The following is a 21439-nucleotide window of genomic DNA, read 5'->3' as shown; positions in this document are numbered from 1 at the left end:
AAGTGATGATCTAACCGGTCCACCTCCTCACATTAATATCTATCAGCGACACTTCACGTTTGGGGGTTCAGGCCGTTTTATCTTTGTCTGTTTCGCTTGTCCGTTCACCTGTGCATTTCGATGTTGCCTGCATTTCTCGCTTTGTTTATCTTTGTGTATCCATCAGTGCGGTGATACACGGATGATTATGTGTGATTGTATTTGTTACATTAAATAAATTAGGGCTTCAGACAATTCTCGCTCTGACATTGGAGAACTATTGAGCCGAACTTTACAGCGAAGTGTTGTTTATCGTGGTGCTGAAACTAAAAAATCGTAAGAGGAGCAAAAAGGGAAAAGGAGAAAAACGTGTGAGGGAAAATGAGGACAACTCTCAAGGTTTTTACAAGTATATTAAGAGAGAGAAGGGAGGCTTAGAGTAGTGTGAGCCCCTTAAAGACAGATGGAGGTGAAATTGTAAGTGAAAATCAGGAAATGGTAGAGTTGCTAAATTTTTACTTTTCATCGGTCGTCACAGAAAAGGATGAGGCTAACATACCAGAGACACGAGGAAAACTGTTAATAAATCAAGGGGTTTCGTACAAGTAAAATAATGGCAATGGAGAAAATAATTAGACTAAAGATAGACAAATCTCCAGGACCTGATTGTTACCACCCCAGGGGATTAAAAGGAACAGGTGAGGAAATTGGACATGCTTCAGTCATGATCGATCAAAACTTTCCTGAGTTAGGAATTTTTATTTAACGAAGCGCATCTTGATTGGAGGCTTCTGTTTCAGTAAGATCTCGAAGTGATAATTGAGAGACCGAAAATGTAGCTGTTTGACAGGAGCGCTGATGCTGTCGGTTGTTCGCTGCTCTCGTGTTGCACAATTGTTAAGCGTGCGTTACTTATTTTCAGCAGTATGGGCTCCAGAAATGACCAGGTTGTGAGTTCGAGCGTCTTCAAAAACAATCAATCCTTTTACTCCGAACATTTTGACCGGAGTTGAAAGTACAACTGGTATGTTCCATAATGCACCTACTTCTTAGTGTTCCCATGTGGGCACTTGTGTTCCTCTGGCCTACCGTCTTTCACTAGCAAGTGCCAGTTTACTTGTTCATCGGGGGAGAGGGGGCTTTTAGCGGCAGCTCATATGGCAAAGGGGCCGGTACGAGATCATTAAATCTACAAAACCAAACAAACAATTCTTATTTTCGTCAAGCCGATATTCATCGGTTGGAAGTGTCGTGTGGGGAAAATTTGGAAGGGAAATATGCTGCCTGGTGTCACTGTGTAACGGAAGAAATTATTCAGCTTACAGATGTTAACACGCTGAAAGTTCGTGAGGCCTGTTCCAGCTCCCGTGTGGGACAAGTTCAGCTTTTGAGCCGCTGGGTAAAGTGTGATTTTAATTGGTGCTAACGAATGACAAGACATTTGGCACAAACAAGAAGAATTGTAAACTCACGAGTTCACTGTCCATGTTTCTTACATCATGTTCAACAGGAACAAGGATTCTCCTCAACACGTTACTGAGAATTTTATCAAACAGACCTCACCCTTATTCGACGGCTGCAGGGAAAACTCAGAGATCTCCCATGAATATGTACGATGGGAGCTTATGTTGTATCGAGCCTGGATAGGTCAGTCGGTAGAGTATCAGACTTTTAAAGTGGGTCGTGAGCTGAAGATCCAGCGTTTAACTCCCTGTCCAGGCTCCAAATTTCGAAACAGCTGGCAAGCTGTGTCTTTTCAGGGGGACCTGCGATGTGTTGTCAAAGTTTCGGTAGTATCTTGTTTCCCAGGGATGGGCAGTAATGCGCTGTCTGAGGCGGTTCCCGATCAGGAATTCAACTTTACTGTATTAGTTCACTGTATTAATTTCGCAAAACTCATTAAACCCTAAAAAAGAGGAATACTTGTTCAAATCGCCATTGATCAACCAGTAACTTTCTGTTTCCGGCTGAAAGAAATTATAACTTTTTTTATGCGCTCATTCACCGGGGCGAATTTAGGGAGTTCAGAGGGGAAGTGAAAAAGGAAATGAGAGGCAAAGAGAAATATTACTATAGACTGACGGCCAACATAAAAGTGAATCCAAATGTCTTCGACAGGCATGTGAACAGTAAACGGGTAGTAAGGGGAGTGGTGAGGCCGATAAAGGAGATCTACTCATGGAGGCAGAGGGGATGGCCTCGGTACCAAATGAGTACTTTGCATCTATCTTTACCAAGGAAGAAGATGCTGCCAGAGTCTCAGCAAAGGAAGTTATAGTTGAGATACTGGATGGTCTAAAAATTGAAAAAGAAGAGGCACTTGAACGGCTGGCTGGACTTAAAGTAGATAAACCACCAGATCCGGATGGGATGCATGCTGGTTTGCTGAGGGAAGTAAGGGTGGAAATTGCGGAGGTACTGGCCATAATCTACCAACATACTTAGATATGTGGGTGGTGCCAGAGGACTGGAGAATTTCAGAGGTTACACCCTTGTTCAAAAAACTGTACGGATAAACCCAGCAATTATAGGCCAGACAGTTTCACCTCAGTGGTGGGGAAACTTTTAGAAACGATAATCCGGGACAGAATTAACAGTCACTTGGACGAGGGTGGACTGATTAGGGAAAGCCAGGACGGATTTGATCAAGGCAAATCGTGGTTCACGAATCTGTAAGTGTTTTTTGATGAGGTAACAGAGCGGATAGATGAGGGCAATTCAGTTGATGTGGTGTATATGGACTTTCAAAAGGTGTTTGATAAAGTGCCGCATGGTAGGCTTATCATCAAGATTGCGGCACATGGAATAAAGGGGGCAGTAACAACATGAATGCAGAATTGACCAAGAGCACGAAACAGAGATTACTGGTGAACTGTTGTTTTGCGAACTGGAGAGAGTTGTACAGTGGTGTTCCCCAGGGATCAGTGCTGGGACCACTGCTTTTCTTGATATATATTAATGACTTGGACCAGAGTGCACAGAGCACAATTTCAAAATGTGCAGATGAAACAAACCTTGGAAGGGCAGTAAACAGTGTTAAGGACAGTGAGAGACTTCAAAGGACATCGACAGGCTGGTGGCATGGGCGGAGACGTGGCAGATGAAATTTAACGCAGAAAAATGCGAAGTGATACATTTCGGTTGGAAGAACGAGGAGAGGCAATATAAACTCCAGGGCACAAATGTGAAAGCGGTACAGGAACAAAGGGGTGTTTATGTGTACAAATAGTTGAATGTGGCAGGGCAGGTTGAGAAAGCGGTTAAAAAGCATTCGGGGTCCTGGGCTTTATAAATAGATGTATAGAGTACAAAAGTATAGAAGTCAGGATGAAACATTATAACACACTGGTTCGAACGCATCTGAAGTATTGTGTCCGGTTCGGGACACCGCACTTCAGGAAAGATGTGAAGGCCTTGGAGGGGGTGCAGAAAAAAATTACCAGCATAATTGCAGGAATGAGGGACTTTAGTTACGAGGATAGACTGGAGAATCGGAGGTTGTTCTCCTTGGAACAGAGACGGTTTTGTCGAGATTTGATAGAGGTCTTCAAAATCATGAAGGATCGAGACACAGAAGATGGAGAGAAACTGTTCCCATTGGCGGAAGGGTCAAGAACCAGAGGACATCGGTTTCAGGTGATTGGCAAAATAACCAAAGGTGACATGAGGAAAAACTTCTTCACACAGCGAGAGGGTCGGATCTGGAATGCACTGCCCGAGGGTGTGATGGAGGCAGATTCAATCATGGCCTTCAAAAGGGGAACTGGATAAGTACTTGAAAGGAAAAAAAATGCAGGGCTTCGGGGAAAGGCGGGGGAGTGTTTCTAGCTGGATTGCTCTTGCAGAGAGCGAGCACGGACTCGATGGGCCGAATGGCCACTTTCCGTGCTGTAGCCTTTCCATGATTCAACTCATTGTGCATGAGGCGATGCAAAGGGAACAGAGCGTGCCGCAAATCGACACACCTCTCAGGATCCTCCCAAGCAATGTAGTTTAAGAGCAAATAATTCTGAAACGTCTCACTTGACAACTCAAGTCGTACACTCGAAACCAATTTGGTAAAGGGAGACTAATATTGGTGATTGGAAATATTTGGTGTGCAACTTGATATTGCTGGACACCGGAGCAGAAAACGAGATTGGATGCACAGACCTGGTCTGAAAGGATGGCCGATCGGCTGTGGGAGGCAACGAACTTTTACACTGGCTGCAAAGCTGAAGTAACAGCGGCTCGTTGGTCTAGGGGTATGATTCTCGCTTAGGGCGGTTCATTGCGTAATATGCGAGAGGTCCCGGGTTCAAATCCCGGACGAGCCCTCCTTTTAGTGAAAAGTCACCAATTGGCTTCTGACATGTTTTCAGTGTTGCTGTTGGTGGAACTGAATTCGATCCAGAGGATGTTTGAGCTCCAGTGGACTCAATGCCGGAGTATCGTCGGCGCAACACACGTGAAGGAAATAAAATGTCTCAAGATGATGAGGAGTTTGAAGCTAAATTTGGATTTTTTCCAATTCAGGCGGATATTAGATGGCGGGATAGAAAGCCACATATCCAAGTTTGCCGATGACACCAAGATGGGCAGCATTTTCAGCAGTGCAGATGGAAACATAAAATTACAGAGAGGTATTAATATAATAAATGAATGGGTAAAATTGTGGCAAATCGATATGAATTTCGTCAAGTGTGAGGTCATCCACTTTGGACCAAAAAGGATAGATCAGAATACTTTGTAAATGGTGAAAAGCTCGAAACAGTGGAGGTCCAAAAAGACTGATGTGTCCATCTACATACATCATTAAAATGTCATTGACAGGTACAAAAAATAATCAAAAATGTTAATGGAATGTTGGTCTTTATATCTAGAGGACGAGAATACAAGGGGATAGGCATTATGCGACAGCTATACAAAGCCCTGCTTGGACCACACCTGAAGAACTGTATTCAGTTCTGGGCAACGCACCTTAGGAAGGATATATCGGCTGTGGAGCGAGTGCAGCTTCGGTTTACTGGAATGTTACCTGGACCCCAAGGGTTAAATTACGCGGAGAGATTACATAAACTCGGGTTTACCTCGAATTTAGTCGATTAAGAGCTGATTTGATCGAACTTTTCGAAATATTAAGGGGAACTGATGGAGTAGATAGAGAAAAACTATTTCCGCCGGTTGGGATGTCTAGGACTCGGGAACATCACCAAAACATTCGGGTCAGGACTTTCAGGAGTGAAGTTGGGAAACACCTCTGCAAGCAAAGGGAGGTAGAAGTTTGGAACTCTCTTCCGCAAACGGCAGTTGATGCGAGCTGAATTGTTAATTTTATACCTGAGATTGATCGATTTTTGTTAACTGAAGTTATTAAGCGATACGGAGCGAAGGCGATTATCTGGAGTTTGGTCACATATCAGCCATGATCTGTTTGAATTGCGGAACAGGCTCGAGGGGTGAAATGGCATACTTATATTCCTCAGCTCCTCATTGGTGAGAATGATTCTGCATTGGCCGGAAATCGAACCAAAGTCTCCCGCACAAGAGGTGAGAATTCGACCCCTGCACAACCAATGCGCGCGTTCTTAATAGCGGCAAGTGTCCATTTGGAATCCGATCTGAATGAACATGCCGTTTACAGCTGCGGTGGCCGAGTGTTTAAAGCGTTGGACTCAAAATTCAATTGAGGTTTTCCTGCCCAGGTTTGAATTCTGCTCGCAGAGCAACTGTTTAAAGATCACTTAAGTGCTGAAATAGATTAATTGGAGTTAATTGATCGCATTTATCTCTCTCCCAGAATGAGAGATTCGACAGCGTGGCCGGTGCTTTTAATTAGTGTCAGATCTTCTCTTGCAAGATTTCAAGACCCGAGAAGGAATCTCTCCCAATCAGGAACTTAAATTCTGCTCGTTTGCAAAACCTGACATTTCCACTCTTCATTTTCTTTGCCTGCATCTCTCTATCTTTCCCTGTCTCTGTCTTTTGTCTCTCTGTGTTGTCCCCGATGGACTTCTCAGGCTTCGTTGAACGGCGAGAGCTGATCTAACCGGCAATAATATCAGAGAATTTGAAAGAAAAAAAAGACGGAGACAGTAGGAAAAGTAAAGGTGCAACCCAGCTGATAAATTCGTAGCTAATGTTTCCACATTCATGGATCTTCGCTCTCATAGTGAATGAAAGCAGCAATTTGAGTAAAGTGTACTTATGGTGGAGTGTAAACTATGACGATGCCGAGACAGACGACAATGTAGTTTCAGAGTAATTCATTCTGTAAAGTGTTACTTGATAATACAAGTCGTACATTCAAAACAAATTTGATATTGTTGAAATGATATAATTAGTGCAGAACCTGACATTGTTCTACATCGTATATCGTACAAGAAAGCGGAATTGTATGGACAGAGAGCTCTGAAAGGATGGCGGATCGGCTGCGTCGCAGCGAAATTTTACAGTGACTGCACGGCTCTGTTGCGAGTTGATCTTTGGGTCTGATTTTCTCTCAGGGAGTTTCATTGGTTCAAATCCCGGATGAGCCCAGTTGTGTCCCCATTTTTAGTCAAAGATCACCAATTGGCTTCTCATTTCCTTTCAGCGGTGCAGAAGGCAGATTTGACTTATCTCCAGCAGAGCATGTTTGAGCACCAGAGGACAGAATGCAAAGGGTTTGTCCACGAAAGACACGTGGATGAAATGAAGATAATCTTTCAAGAAGTTGTACAGATTGAAGCCGGCACATGAATTTATCCCAATTCAGGCGATTTCATGGGTACAGATACAAAAGGTAAAGGAAGCTGCATTGGACTGCAACCAAACCCCTGGTTTCCCACCGGCAGGCGAGGGTTCTACACTGAACCACCAATGCACGCATGGCTGCAGTTTGCACGTGTCGCGTTGGATAAAAGTCTGGAACATGCAGTCTGGTAGAGTTCCTGTGATAAGCCTGCGCAGTCTGCTCTACAGCCGCGTGCTACCTGTGGGTGACCAAACGAGTGGGTCAAGCATGGTCTTGAAATTGACTGAGATTCGAAATCACTTCACACCGCCACTGTAAAATGGTTAAATAAATAACAGCTGTAGTTTCCAAGCAATGTTTACTTCTCTCAGAAATAAAGTTATAATCCAGCCCTATGTGCATCTCACGACATGAGACGAATTTCCTTTAAGCTGCAGCTTAAATTCTGCTCAATCATAGAATTGGAAATTTAGACTATTTTTCTTTGCATGTATCTCTCTATCTCTGTCTGCGTTTCTTCACTTTCGGTGTTGCTCCCTAATGGACTTATCGGGCTTCCTTCAACGGCCAGGTCTGGAAACCCGGGATGGGAAAAGGCTGTCGGTTCTTCGTCCAATTGTTGGATTTCGATGGGATGAGTTTTGCTATTTTCAGTCTCCGTTTTCGGGAAATATAAACCCAGATGGGTTTTCACCTCCTCGGGTCCCGACACCTTCGGGTAATGGGAATGAACCCGATCTGTCGTTCGGTCTTAATATCTGTATTCTCATTGTTTAACAATAAAATTACGGGGTTACAGTTATTTTCAGGACACATTTTAGAAATTAACACATAACAGACTTATTCAAAAACTAGAAGCACGTGGGATTAAAGGGTCGGTGGTCACGTGGCTGAGGGATAGGAGGCAGAGATTCGTGGTGAACGGATGTTTTTCTGACTGGGGAGAAATATGCAGTGGAATCCCCCAGGGGTCGGTATTAGGGCTATTGCTTTTCTTGTTATATATAAATGACTGGGATTTGGGAATAGGGAGTACAATTTCGAAGTTTGCGGATGATACATAACTTGGCAACGTAGTAAATCGTGAGCAAGTTCATAGCAGACTTCAGGATGAGGTGCACAGACTGGTGAAATTGGCGGTCACGTGACAGATTTAACGCCGATCAGTGTGAAGTGATGCACGTTTGGAAGAAGAACATGGAGAGGCAGTATAATCTAAATGGAACAAATTATGGGGGGTTCCAAGAGCAGAGGGACCTGGGGGTTCATATTCATAAAACAAGGCAAGTTGATGAGGTGGTTAAGAAAGCGTATGGGATACTTGGCTTTGTAAACAGGGGCATTGAATACAAAAAAAAAAGGAAATTATACTAATCCTTACAATCAGTGGTTAGGCCTCAGCTGGAGTATATTGTACAGATCTGGGCACCACACTTTAGGATAAAAAGGCATTGAAGAGGATTCAGAGCAGGTTGACCTGGATGTTACCAGGGATGAGGGACTTCAGTTTTATGGAGAGATTGGAGAAGCTGGGATTATTCTCCTGACAGCAGAGATGATTAACGGGAGACCTAACAGAGATATTCAAAATAATGAGGGGTTTTGAAAGAGCAAGTAGGGAGAAACTGTTTCCTCTGGCAAGTGGGTCGGTAAACAGAGGTCACACATTTAAAATAATTGGCAAAAGAACTAGAGGGGAATTGAGGAGAATTATTTTCACACAGAGGGTTTGATAAGATCAGGAACGCACTTCCTGAAAGGGTGGTGGAAGCCGATTCCATATGATCATTCAAAAGGCAATTGGACATAATTGAAGAGGACGAATTTGCAGGGTTATGGGGAAAAATCTGGGGTGTGAGTTTAATTTGGACAGGTCTTCGAAAAAGCCGACACTGGCACGACGGCCGAATGGCCTCCTTTTGTGCTGTAAGATTCTATGATTCTATGATTACCTTCTGAATCATTGCAATTGAAGTTATTCAGTGTTGAGCAACGAAGAAAATTATAACCGTGATATTCTGCTTCTCCATTCCCTTATGAATATCGCAGATTATAATGTCCAGGCGGGGGTGGGTCTGAATGGGGGATAGAGTGCGGAGATTGGAATTTAATCCGAGCAGAATGAACTTGGTCTCATCAGTTTTTGTTATTTTTCCGACCAGTTGCCCGAAGCAGGTGGTGAACCGTTTTCTCGAGAGAGGATCGTCATTTCAGTTCAGAAGGAAAAAGGTATCAAGAAAATCGGGTAAAACGCACAGAGAATGATCCGGGACTTACAGCACATCCATTTTTAACAGACACAGACACGCAATGATCCGGACATAAATCATAATTATGGTACATACGTTTCTCTTACGATGACCATAAGATTTACTCTTTTTACAATGACACCAATCTTCAATCTGATACTTCGCGACCAAACAATCTCAACACCTTCCTGGAAGGAACTGTAGCTGATTTCAGCAAACAATGCACAACCCTCCGACTGCCGTTTCGAGAAGGATGGGACTTGAACCAGACATTCTTTCACGAATGAGAGGAACAAAACTTAAACACAATAACGACGAAGATGGGATTTGAACCCACGCTTGCAGAGCATTACAGATTGGCAGGTTATCGCCTTAACCTCTCAACCACCTCGTCGCATGGAGAAATGCGTGAAAGCCCCTTTATTCAAAATGAAAATACTGACTCTGTTGCCAACCTGAAACAGAAACTGTAAATGTGCGTATCCTCAGCAGGTCAGGCAGAATCTTTAGACATAGAAACAGAATTAACGTTTCAGGTCGATGACCATCACATGGGTATTCGAACTCACTCAACTTGCGCCTTGTAGATGGTTGAACGGCTTTAGGGAATTCGAAGGTGAGTCACTTGGCGCAGAATATCCAGCCTCTGTGGCTGGTCCAGTTATGTTTCTGGTTCATGGTGACCACCAGTATGTTGATGGTGGGGGATTCGGCGATGTTAATACCGAATCCCCACAGAAGAGATTCACTGTAAAGATTCCAGGGATGAGGGGCATAAGTTTCATGGATAGATTGGAGAAGCTGGGGTTGTTCTGCTTGGAACAGAGACGGTTACGAGGAGATTTAATAGAGGTATTCAAAATCATGAAGGATCCAGACAGAGTCGATCGAGAGAAACTGTTCCTATCAAAAACCAAAGAACATAGATTTAAGGTGTTTGGCAAAAGAACCAAAGGTGACATGAGGAAAAACTTTTCTGCACAGCGAGTGTTTAGGATCTGGAATACACCGCCCGAGGGGGTGGTGGAGGCAGATTCACTCATGGTCTTTAATAAGGAACTGGATAAGTATTTGAAACGAAAGAAAATGCAGGGCTACACGGAGAGGGTGGGGGAGTGGGTCTGTCTGGATTGCACTGGCAGATTGTCGGCACGGATTCGATGTGCCGAATGGCCTCTTTTCGTGCTGTGACCTTTCTATGATTCTATTCTATGTGTCGGGGGCGATGCAAAGCGACCGGAGCGTGACGTAAATCGACCTGCTCATGTCCATTCCCTGATAATAAATCCTAGTGTGATGTAAAGAAGAAATTCATAATTATGTTACATATCTTTGATATTATACTGACTATAAGAGGTACTCGGTTCACCAGGGCGCCATTGTTCACATTGATTGATACTTCACCGAGATCACACCTTACAGTCCGAACACCTCCGTCTAAGAAACAGTTGGGTGGCAATCCAGACTTTGCTGAATTTTACAAACAGGTGTAAACCAGAAATGCGGAAAAACACTTCTTATTAAAGAAGGGTTTTTGGTGTGGCGGCCAAAATGAAAAACTCGACAAATTCTGGCAGCAGTAAGATTCGAACCCATATAATTCAGAGATGGAAGCTGGCATCTTCGACAGCAAAGTTGCTCAAACACATGACAAACCTTTTAGTTCTGATGACAAAGGTCATGCAGCTGGAACGTTCCCTCTGGTTCTTTCTCCACAGGTGCTGCCTGACCTGTTCAGCGTTTTCAGCATTTTCTGTTTTCATTTTTATGCTTTCACAATGGCTGTTTGCCTGAAAACACCCAATTTGACCCAAGAACGCAGCTCGCACTTCACTTTCCTCACGCGCTTAAAGTCTGCCGTTTCCGAACAAAATTCCCCTCTTCGCCAAGCTTTCAAAGGACCTTTCGCTCACGGCGAATCTCCTGCAATCGACACCTTTTCACCATTGCCGCTCTTTTCATTTCTCCTCATTCCTTTTGAATCAGATATTTCCACAGACCTATTAAGATCAAGCGGAACATTTCCGAACTGACTGCACCGCCCAGATTGTCAAAAGTGCACCTTTCAGCCGTCATTCGTAGCTATGTAGCGCCGCCCGTCTCTCCCGCACATCAACTGCTCGGGGAAAAGCTCCAACGACCATGAAAACAAATCCCAGTTCTTCAGTTAACATCCCCCGTGTCACAAGATACCCCATGGAAATTACACGGAAAACTATGCCGCTGTCCTTCGGAATGCCAGACCTGCTTTCTTTGTGCTTGTCTCTGGAACAGTTACGCAGGTGGAAATGTTTCAAGGCACAAATGAACGGGCCATGTGCCCCCGAGGAACAGGGGTCGATATAGAGCAAACATAAAGGCGTAAGAATGTGAAGGTGAATGTTAGAGTAGCAAGGCCGCAGTAAAGTCTCAATGAAATGGACCATTATTGTGGAAGGAAGAAAAAGCTGGAAGAAGCGGCGGGTCTGAATTTTGGATCATCCAGCAGAGACACATGAGGGAATAAAAACAGGATACAGATAAAGGTGCTGGAGGCAGAAAGAAAAAGAACGAAATAAGAGGAATGAAAAGAGAGTGACTTAATTGAGAGCGAAGAGACATTAATGTGTAGACATTGGCTGCGGCAGCTGGGTTGCCCCTTTACTTTTCCTCCTGTCTCAATCTTTCTTTAACTTTCTCTGCTGGTGTTGCAGGATCGATCAGCCAACGCCGTTCAAGGAAGCCTGAGAAGTCCATCAGGGGACAACACAAGAGACAGAGACAGGGAGAGATAGAGAAATACATGCAAAGAAAATAAGGATTATCAATAGAATCATACAATCATAAAATGGTTACAGCATAGGAGGCTATTCGGTCCATCGAGCCCGCGCTGGCTCATTGTAAGACCGATCCAGTTAGTCCTATTCCCCCGCCACTTCCCGGCAGCCCTGCATTTATTTCCCTTCAAGTATTTATCCAATTCCTTTTTGAAAGTCACGACTGAATCTGCTTCCACCACCCTTTCAGGCAGCGCATTCCAGATTATAAATACTCACTGGGTAAAACAAGTGTTTCCTTATGTCGCCTTTGGTTCTTTTGCCAATCACCTTAAATCTGTGTCCTCTGGTTCTCGATCCTTCTGTCAATGGGAACAGTTTCTCTTTATTTACTTTATCTAAACCCTTCATGATTTGAACACTTCTATCAAATCTCCTCTTAACCTTCTCTGCTCGAAGGAGAACAGCCCCAGCACGGGGTAAATGCCGTCAATTAGCTTCAATTCATATATTTGTGCATTAAACAGCTCTTTAAACATTACTGTGACATGATGGTAGCGCGGCCACGCGGTCTAAGGTGTTACATTTAATTTCTATGGAGGCGTGGGTTTGAATCCCAATGCTCTTAGAATTTCTGCCAATGTTTATTTTGACCTGTTCACAGAAAACCCGAATGCAGTGCGATGGAGCAGAGGATGTGAAAGAAGCTGAAAGTGAAAGTGCAGATATTATTTTCATCACGGGGACAGGACACGTTCCCACAGGTGAGGGCCGCTCACCTTAATATTCCTTCCAGCAGAGTGGGACGGGTGATCAAAGTGACCGGGCTCTTGCGGCGCGATCAGTCAGTGGGCGGTCCTTATATGACAGTCCAGGGTCGGGAAATGGCGAGGTTGTTAGTTGACTCTCATCGAGATCAACCAATCCTTTTCTTTGTGAACATTTCGAACGGAGTAGAATGTGCAATTGGTGTGTTACAAAATGCATCTAGTTATTTGTTTAGCCATGTGGTTCCTCCGGCCTACGCTGTTGTAAAAACAGATGAGATGTTTAGTTTTATTAGTTTACAGGAAGGAGGCTGCGGAATTGGAGCCACAAACCATGATTTTGATCCATCTACAAATTATGGGATTTAACTGGAGCTTTAAACCAGCGTGTTAGACCGCTCAGTCACGATTACTTGAATTCTTGCGATTTTCAGGTTATTTCCCTTCTTTGATGAACATTCGTGATCCTGTTGTGGTTTTGCTGCAAAGTTCTAATTCCCACCACCAAAATTGAGCCCTCAACTTCAACGGTAGTCAAATTGGAATCCACAACTTTGGAGCTGGTGATTTGAAGTCCAACGTGCGACCCATTGCGCCACAAATCGGCTGTCGATTATGTGATTTCACATTACCCATTTGCTGCTTATGACTTTTTGCTGCGGTGGAGCAAGTGGTTCGAAAGCTCAGTGGGGATTCACAGCAGCTCCTGAGAAATCTACACAGCGACGGTTTCTCCAATGCCTCGTGATCTGTTTGTCTGTCTGTCTCTCTCTATTCGTCTTGCTCTCTCTCGCTTTCATTCTTGAGCTCTTACTCTCCCCGTTTATTTCAAGAAGGCTGGAATACAAAGGGGTGGAAGCTATGTTACAGCTGCACAGAGCTCTGGTGAGACCTCATCTGGAGGACATCATTCAGTTCTGGGCACTCCACCTCAGGAAGGATGTGTTAACCTGGAGGCTCGAGGGGCTGAATGGCCGATTCCTGTTCCTATGCTCCAATAAAGGAAAACATAATTCAAGTATAGAGACCCTAATGTATAAGGGTATCCGTTCACCACGACTCTCTGCCTCCCATTCCTGAGCCAATTAGGTGCCCACGTTACCACAGGTCCTTTAATTCCACGTGCTTCTAGTTTTCGCATAAGTCTGTTACGTGTTAATTTCTAAAATGCTCCTGAATATAGCTGTAACCCCGTAATTTTATACTTAAGCAATGAGAATACGGATGTTCCGACCGAGCGATAGATTGGGTTCATTCCCATTACCCGGAGGTGACGGGACTGAGGAGGTGAAATCCCATCTGGGTTTATATTTTCCGAAAACGGAGACGGAAAATAGCAAAGCTCATCCCGTCGAAATCCAACAATTGGACTGAAGATCCGACAGTCGTTTCCATCCCCGGTTTCCAGACCTGGCCGTTCAAGGAAGCCTGATAAGAGAGAGAAGAAACGTAGACAGCGATAGAGAGATGCATGCAAAGAAATAAAATAGTATAAATCTCCAAATTCTGTGATTGAGCAGAATTTAAGGTACAGTTTTTTTGAAATTCTGTCTCAAGTCGTGAAATCTTAAAGGTGAACATTGGGCTGGATTATCCCTTAACCTCTGAGAGAAGTAAACACTGCCTGGTAATTACAGCTCTTATTTATTTGACTGTTTCACAATCGTCGTGTAAGCTGGTTTCGAACCCCCAGTGAATTTCACGACCATGCTTAATCTATAAGTTAACACAAAGGCATCGCGCGGCTGTCGAGTCGATTGCGCAGGGTAATCACAGGAACTCTGCCAGAGTGCATGTTCTAGACATGTATCCAAAGCTACACGTGCTGCCTGCAGCCGTGTGTCCATTGGTGGTTCAGTGGTGGAACCCTCGCCTGCTGGTGGGAAACCAGAGGTTTGGTTCCAGGCCAATGCAGCATCCTTTACCTTTTTTGTTCTGTACCCATGAGATTGTCTGAATTGGGATAAATTCATGTGCCGGCTTCAATCTACAACTTCTTGAAAGATGATCTTCATTTCGTCTACTTGTGTTGCATGGACAAACCCTTTGCTTTCTTTCCTCTGGTGCTCAAACATGCTCTGCTGGAGATAAGTCAAAACTGCCTTCCACACCGCTGAAAAGATGTAAGAAGCCAATTGGTGATTTTTGACTAAAAATGGGGACATAACAGGGCTCATTCGGAATTTTGAACGATTCGAACTTCCTGAGCGACATTCAGACCCAAAGACCAACAAGCAACAGAGCCGTGCAGCCGCTGTAAAATTTCGCTGCCATGCAGCCGTTCCGCCATCCTTTCAGAAGGCTCTGTCCATACAATCCCGCTTTCTTCTACGATGCACGATGTAGAGCAATATCAGGTTCCACACTGATCATTTCATATCAACAATATTTCTCGCTCTTTATCAAATTTGCTTTGAATGTAAGACTTGCATTATCAAGTAACACTATGCAAAATGAATTGCTCTGAAACAACATAATCGTCTGTCTCGACATCGTCATAGTTTACATTCTACCATAAGTATAGTTTACTCAAATTGCTGCTTTCAATCACTATGAGAGTAACATAAATGTACATATGCAGTGCGTGTACGTACGAGTATTGGTGGCTCTGGGATAGAATTCTGGCCTCTGACACGGATTCGATTCGCGGACAATGCATGAACGTTTCATGTTTTGCACCAATTAGGAAGATGAGTTTAGCCACTCGAGCCGGTTCCGCAAATCTATCAGTCTCAGGTTTAAAATCAACAATTAAGCTGACACTGTCGCTTGCAGAAGTGAGATCCAAACTTCTACCCCCCTTTGCTTGTCGAAGTGTTAACTAATTTCACTCCTGAAATTCCTGACTCCAATTTTTAGGCCAGGTTCCCGAGTCCTAGACATCCGAACGAGCGGGAAGAGTTTCTCTCCATCAACACCAACAGTTCCCCGTAATATCTTGAAAACTTCAATCAAATCAGCCCTTATTCAACTAAATTCCAGGGAATACAACCCGAGTTTGTGTAATCTCCCCTCGTAATTTAACCCTTGGATTCCAGGTATCAATCTAGCAAAATTACACTGCACTACCTCCACGGCCAAAATATCCTTCCTAAGGTGCGGTGCCCAGAATTGAACACAGTACTCCAGGTGTGGTCTAACCAGAGCTTTGTATAGCTGTAGCATAATGTCTATCACCTTGTATTCTGGTCCTTTAGATATAAACGCTAGTTTTCCATTAGCCTTTTTGATTATTTTCTGCACCTGTCCATGACATTTTAATGATCTATGTATATGGACCGCTAAGTCCCTTTGGAACTCCACGGTTTCGAGCATTTCACCAGTTAGAACGTATTCTGATCAATGCTCTATAGGTCCAAGTTGGATGACCTCACACTTACCTAAATTGAAATCCATTTGCCACAGTTTTGCCCATTCATTTATTATATTAAATACTCTCTGTAATGTTCTGCTTCCATCTACTTTGCTGACAGTGCTGCCCATCTTGGCGTCATCTGCACATGTCGCTCTCTATCCCGTCATCTTATATCAATGAGACCGACTGCACTGGGGTAAATTCACATTCAGCTTCAATCTCCTCATCATATTGAGACATTTATTTTTTCACCTGTGTTGTGCCTTGGAAATTTCCGCACTCTGTCCTCTGGAGCTCAAACATTCTCTGGATATAATTCAATTCCACCAACAGCAACATTGAAAAGATATCGGAAGCTAATTGGTGACTTTTCACTAAAAGCACAGAAAGAGGAGGGGTCATGCGGGATTTGAAGCTGAGATCGCGCGCGTATCACATAACACAACCCTCTAAGCGAAAATCACACCCCTAGACCAACAAACCGCTGATGCTGAAGCCGTGGAGTCAGTTGAAAGGTGCGCTGCCTCCCACAGCCGATCGGCCATTCTTTCAGACCTCTTCTGTCCATCCAATCTCGTTTTCTGTTCCGGTGCACAACAATATCAAGTTGTACATTAACTATTTCCAGTCACCAATATTAGTCTCCGTTTAACAAATTGGTTTCGACTGTACGACTTGAATTATGAAGTAAGACGTTTCAGAATTAGTTGCTCTGAAACTACATTGCTTGGGAGGAGACTGAGAGATGTAGATAAACAGCAAAACATTGGAGTGCATGTCCACAGATCACAGAAGGTAGCAGAACAGCTAGATAAGGTGGTTAAGAAGCCATCAAGAATATTCTCCTTTATTAGCCGAGGCATAGAATATAAGAGCAGGGGAGGTTCTGGTTGAAATTTATCAAACAATAGTTAGGCCACAGCAAGAATACTGCGTACAGTTGTGGTCACCACATTCCAGGAAAGATGTGATTGCACGAGAGATGGTACAGAGAAGATTTAAGACAATGTTGCCAGAACTGGAGAATTTTAGCTATGAGATTAGATTGGATAAGCTGGGGTTGTTTGCTTTGGAACTGAGGAGGCTGTTGGGAGATTTAATTGAGGTGTATAACATTATGACGGGCCTCGATCGAGTGTATAGTAAGGACCTATTTCCCTTCGTAGGGAGGTCAATGATCAGGATACATCAATCTTAGGTAATCGGTAGAATGATTAGAGGGGAGTGATTTTTTTTTCCATCCAGAGGGAGGTGGGTGTGGGGGTCGGAAAATCACTGCCAGAAAGGGTGGGAGAGGCGGAAACCCTCATCGCATTGAAAAATAAAAACTTCAATATGCACGTGAAGATCCGTAACCGACAAGATTCGAGACCAAACGCTGGAAAGTGAGATGAGGTTCGGTACCGATTTTTCGGCCGGCACAGGCACGATGTGCAGAATGGCTTCCTTCTTTGGCATAACTTTCTCGGATTCTATGATATAATTGCCGTCTGTCTCGGCATCGCGATAATATACACTCGACCAGAAGTATACTTTAATCAAATTGATGCTTTGTTTCACTGTGAGAGTGAAGAGACATAAGTGTGTAGACATTAGCTGCAGCAGCTGGGTTGCACCTTTACTTTTCCAACCGTCTCAGTGCCTTTTTTTTACCTTTCTCTGCTGGTGTTGCAGGTGAGATCAGCCTTCGCCGTTCAAGGAAGCCTGAGAAGCCCGTCGGGCACAACAGAGAGAGAAGAGACAGAGACAGGGAAAGATAGAGAGATGCATGCAAAGAAAATAAAGAGTATAAATGTCAGGTTTTGCAAACGACCAGAATTTAAGTTACAGATTGGGAGAGATTCCTTCTCGGGTCTTGAAATCTTGCAAGAGAAGATTGGACTCTCAATTAAAAGCACTGGCCACGTTGAAGTATCTCTGATGCTGGGAGAGAGGTAAATGCGGTCAATTAACTCCAATTAATCTATTTGAGCATTGAAGAGATCTTTAAACAGTTGGGGGTTGCGAGCAGAATTCAAACCTCGGCAGGAAAACCCAAATGGGGTTTTGAGACCAACGCTTGAACCACTCGGCCATCGCAGCTGGAAACGGCATGTTAGTTTAGACAGCATTCCATATAGGAGCATGTAACTTCTATAATAGCAAGCATTGGTGGTTCAGGGGTAGAATTCTCGCCTGCCACGCGGGAGACCCGGGTTCGATTCCCGGCCAATGCAAGATCGTTTTGCATTCTGCACCAATGAGGAACTTCGGAACAGGATTGTGGTGTTTGGTCCGTCGAGCCTGTTCCGGAACTCAACACGATCAAGGCTGAGTTGTGACCGAAATTCCTGTATCCGCCTTAGTCCCATATCTCGAAATATCTTTGGTTAACAAAAATCGATAAATCACGGGTTTGAAATTAACAATTGAGCTCGCATCAACTGCTGTTTATGGAAGAGGAAACACTTCTGCAACACTTTGCTTGCAGAAGTGTTTCCTCACTTCACTCCTGAAAGTCTGACTCTAATGTTTAGCCTATGTCCCCAAGTCCTAGACACCCCAACGAGCGGAAATAGTTTCTATCCATCTACCACATCAGTTCCTCTTAATATCTTGAACATTTCGATCACATCAACCCTTAATCTACTAAATTGAAGGGAATACAACTATAGTTTGTGTAATCTCTCCTCGTAATTTATCGCTTAGAGTCCAGTTATCTTTCTGGTAAATCACACTGCACTCCCTCCAAGGCCAATATATCCTTCCTAAGGTGCGGTGCCCAAAACTGAACACAGTACTCCAGGTGTGGTCCAACCAGAGCTTTGTGTAGCTGTAGCATAATGTCTATTCTCATCCTCTAAACATATAGGCCACCATTCCATTAGCCTTTTTGATTATATTCTGTTCCTGTCCATGACATGTTATTGATCTATGTACATGGACACCGAAGTTCCTTTGGAACTCCACAGTTTCGAATTTTTCACCTTTTATAAAGTATTCTGATCTATCCTTTTGAGGTCCAAAGTGGATGACCTCACACTTGCCTAAATTGAAATCCATTTGCCACAGTTTTGCCCATTCATTCATTATATTAATGTCTCTCTGGAATTTACCAGAATGATACCCGGACTTCAAGGGTTAAGTTACGAAGAGAGATTACACAAATTGGGGTTGCATTCTCCAGAGTTTCGAAGGTTAAGGGGTGATCTGATCGAAGTTTATAAGATATTAAGGGGAACAGATAGGGTGGATAGAGAGAAACTATTTCCGCTGGTTGGGGGTTTTGGAACTAGGGGGCACTGTCTAAAAATTAGAGCCAGACCTTTCAGGAGCGAGATTAGAAAACATTTCGACACACAAAGGGTTGTAGAAGTTTGGAACTCTCTTCCGCAAATGGCAATTGATACTAGCTCAATTTATAAATTTAAATCTGAGATAGATAGCTTTTTGGCAACCAAAGGTATTAAGGGATATGGGCCAAAGGCAGGTATATGGAGTTAGATCACAGATCAGCCATGATCTTATCAAATGGCGGAGCAGGCACGAGGGGCTGAATGGTCTACTCCTGTTCCTGTGTTCCTATTCCTATATAATCTACACTGCTTATAACGCTGCCCATTTTGGTGTCATCGGCAAACTTCCATATGTCGTTCCCTGTCCCGTCATCCAATATCAATGAGACCACCTGAATAGCGGGAGATTCACATTCAGCATCAATCTCTGCATCATCTTGAGACATTTTATTTACTTCACATGTGTTGCACTTTGGAAACTTCAGCACTCTGTCCTCTGGAGCTCAAACATGCACTTTAATCCTACCAACAGGAACACTGAAAAGATGTCAGAAGCCAATTGGTGTATTTTACACTCAACGTAGCTGAACAGCAAGAGCTTATTGGGGATTTTACCCCTGGACTCTCAGATATTAATCAACCAAAGCCCCCGAAACAAGAATCATACATCTAGACCAACCAGACGCTGTTACTTACATCATGCAGCCAGTTTAAAGTTTCGCTGTCTCCCATAGCCGATCGGCTACCCTTTCAGACCTCTTCTGTCCATCCAATCTCGTTTTCTATTCCGGTATACAGCAATATCAAGTTGTACACTAACTATTTCCAGTCACCAATATTAGTTTCCCTTTACTAAATTGGTTTCGTCTCTCCGACTTATATGATCAAGCAAGACGTTTCAGAATTAGTTGCTCGGAAACTACATTGCTTTGGAGGATACTGAGAGGTGTCGTTAAAAAGAGAGACCTTGGAGTGCATGTCCACAGATCCCTGAAGGGAAGAGGAGAGGTGGTTCAGGTGGTTAAAAAGGTATAAAGGATACTTTGCTTTATTAGCCGAGGCATAGAATGTAAGAGCAGGGAGGTTATTCTGGAACTGAAGAAAACACTAGTTCGGCTACAGCTGGAGTATTGCGTACAGTTTTGGTCACCACATTACAGGAAAGATGGGACTACACTCGAAATGGTACAGAGATTTACGACGATGTTGCGAAGAGTGGAGAATTTTGGCTATGAGGATAGATTGGATCGTCTGAGGTTGTTTTCTCTGGAACCGACGAGGCTGAGGCGAGATTTAATTGAGGTGTATAAAATTATCACGGGCCTCGATAGAGTGGATAGGAAGGACCTGATTCACGTAGCAGAGAGTTCAATAAAAAGGGTCATAGATTTAAGGTAATTGGTAGAAGGATTAGATTGGAGCAGAGGGGAATTTTGTTCCACCCAGCGGGTGGTGGGGGTCTGGAACTCACTGCCTGAGAGGGTGAGAGAAGCAGAAACCCTCATCGGATTTAAAAAGGACTTCAATATGCACTTGAAGAGCCGTAACCGACAAGACTACGGACTAAACGCTGGTAAATCGGGTGATGCTGGATATCTCTTTTCCGGCCGGTACAAACATGATGGGCCGAATGGCCTCCGCTAACGTAAATTTTAATGATTCTATGATATGTTTTGCCGTCTGTCTCGGCATGGTGATAACATACACTCTCCCATAAGTATACTTTAATCAAATTTGTGCTTTGTTTTACTGTGAGAGCGAAGAGATCTTAATGTTTAGACATTGACTGCAGCAGCGGGGTTGCACCTTTACTTTTCCTACCGTCTCAACCTTTCTTTAACCTTCTCTGCTGGTGTTGCAGGATCGATCAGCCGTCGCCGTTCACGGAAGCCTGAGAAGTCCATTAGAGGACAACACAAGAGACAGAGACAGGGAGAGATAGAGAAATGCATGCAAAGAAAATAAAGAGTATAAACAGAATCATAGAATCATAAAATGGTTACAGCAGAGAGGGAGGCCATTCGGCCCATCGAGCTCGTGCCGGCTCGTTGTTAAAGCAGTCAAGATAGTCCCGTTCCCCCGCTCCTTCCCGTTAGCTCCGAATTTATTTCCCTTCAAGTATTTATCGAATTGCTTTTTGAAAGCCACCTTTCAATCAGCGCATTCCAGATTATAACTACTCGCTGGGGAAAGAACTGTTTCCTCATATCGCCTTTGGTTCTTTTGCCAATCACCTTAAATCTGTGTCCTCTGGTTCTCGACCCTTCCGCCAATGGGAACAGTTTCTCTTTATTTATTTATCTCAACCCTTCATGATTTTGAACACTTCGATCAAATCTCCTC

The 21439-nt window shown here is 43.8% G+C and overlaps 2 non-coding genes across 2 annotated transcripts; both read left to right on the top strand.

Moving 5' to 3' along the window:
* Positions 1-4206: 4206 nt before the first annotated feature.
* On the top strand, positions 4207-4295 carry trnap-agg (transfer RNA proline (anticodon AGG)). The gene is given in 2 exon segments: positions 4207-4242; positions 4260-4295. It is a non-coding gene; the product is annotated as a tRNA-Pro (tRNA).
* Positions 4296-17966: 13671 nt separating this feature from the next.
* On the top strand, positions 17967-18037 carry trnag-gcc (transfer RNA glycine (anticodon GCC)). The gene has a single exon. It is a non-coding gene; the product is annotated as a tRNA-Gly (tRNA).
* Positions 18038-21439: the final 3402 nt, after the last annotated feature.

Source organism: Heptranchias perlo, chromosome 20 (genome assembly GCF_035084215.1).
Source record: "Heptranchias perlo isolate sHepPer1 chromosome 20, sHepPer1.hap1, whole genome shotgun sequence".
NCBI lineage: Eukaryota > Metazoa > Chordata > Chondrichthyes > Hexanchiformes > Hexanchidae > Heptranchias > Heptranchias perlo.
Note: the sequence above shows the minus strand (reverse complement) of the source record. Positions and strands in the feature narration are given on the sequence as shown.